This window comes from Elephantulus edwardii, unplaced genomic scaffold (genome assembly GCF_000299155.1).
Source record: "Elephantulus edwardii isolate Elephantulus edwardi_28Jun2011 unplaced genomic scaffold, EleEdw1.0 scaffold00018, whole genome shotgun sequence".
Lineage (NCBI taxonomy): Eukaryota > Metazoa > Chordata > Mammalia > Macroscelidea > Macroscelididae > Elephantulus > Elephantulus edwardii.
Window position 1 is genome coordinate 11,019,181 of NW_006399768.1, and position 1,925 is coordinate 11,021,105.

Sequence of the window (1,925 nt, forward strand, 5' to 3'; positions counted from 1 at the left end):
GTGCAACTAGAATGCTTCTTAGAGGCAAGGATGGTGAAACTTGATCTCACGCTTTGAGCATGCTATAGGAGGGGTCAGTCTGCAGAAAATAGTACCATGTTGTGAAGAGTGCAAGATCAGAAAAAGAGAGGGAAAACCTCACCAGGATGGATTCGCACATTGACTTTAACAAAGGGGTTGAGCATGAAGAAGTTTGTGAAATTGGTGGAGATCAATTGTTCATAGGATCACAACTTGGAGTTGATTCGATGAAAGCTAACACTGCATAAGTATCAAAATAGATTTTAAATAAGTATTTTATCCACCTACCTTTTCAACAATATAACAGTTGGTTGTATCATAGTAGGTAATATGTCAGGTTGAAATCAACTCACAGCTGACCCTCCAGTAGTGTTTCAGAGGCAGAAATCACACAAAACTGGATTGCCTATCATTCTCCTGCAAAGCAGATCACAGATTCAAGCTATGTTCCTTTCGGATGCCAGAACAGCTCCTTACCTCTAAACCACACGAGCTCCCTTTCTTGAATTGAAATGAAACCAATTATTTAATATAAAAAAACTAATAAAGATGAGTTATATTTACATTCTCAAACTAATTATAATTATTTGTGAAATATCAGCTTATTTCTCACACATTTTTTAAGATTTTATACTTGCTTTTTAAAGTATAGAAGCTAAAATGAAAGAAAGAAATGATTAAATTAGGAGAGCTACATAAAAGACTTCAAAGTGCAGATAGAGAAAACAAAACTAAGTATTATATTTAAATGTGCAAAGACCTGGAGTTAGAAAGAGAAAAGGAAAAAAGTTATTCTACATTTCTCAAGTTTAAAAAGTGAAGAAAAATTCAAGTCTCAAGTTGGAATACTTAAAAATTCTGTGGGCAAAAAATTGATTGATACTTGAAGCATCAAAAAAGAAGATGAAAGGAATATATAGAATCACTGAACAAAAGGGAATTGGTCAACATTGTATCATTTTCATGCATCAATTGGGATGCTTCTGCAGACACATGCAGACATGTAGGCAATCACTTGTCTACACCAATACATTTGGAGTCAGGGACCTGACCAATCAACTGGAAGAGAACCTGATTGGTACTAATTTTTTTAAAGGGGGGGTATGATCAAGCAGAATTCATATATAATTTAATAATGTAATAAATATCACATGTAAGTAAGATGTTCATGAAAATGTAATCAACATGTAATTATTACATTTCAAGTAATACAGCATGGAAGTTAAAATGGATTCAGAAGAAGCCATAATATGAGGGGTATCATTGCTGATGTCAGATAGATCTTGGCTGAAAGCAAAGAGTACCAGAAAGATGTTTGCTTTTTGTTGATTTTGCAGAGGCATTTGATTGCGGTGATTAACACAAGTTTTGGCTTATATAGGGGAAAAATGAATGCTGAAGATTCTATGGATTGCAAAGTGAACAAGTAGTTATTTCCTGGAGAAAATGCAGACAGAGTGCTTCTTGGAGACAAATATGACAAAGCTTAGTCTCACATACTTTGGGCATATTGCTAGGAGAAGCTATACCTTGAAGAGGGACATCATTCTTGGGAAGATGGAGAGGCAGCAATAAAAGGGAAAACCCTAAATCAGGTAGGTTGACATGGTGACAGCAACTATGGGCTTGAGTGTGTCGGAGATTGTGAGGATGGTGCAGGATAGAACAGTGTTTAGATCAGTTGTTCATAGGGTCGCTATGAGTCACACTCAACTCAATGGCTTCGAACAACAATAAACTGTAAATTGCTAGGCTAGTTTTTATCCTCCAGATCAACCCTGAGTTTTATTTTCCTAAATATTTGATAATTTGGTTTTCTAAATTTAATCTTTGCTTTTACAGAAGATTTTAATTTATAAATAATTAAATTGGTGTCTCTACAATGCATCCCAGAACACTTGATC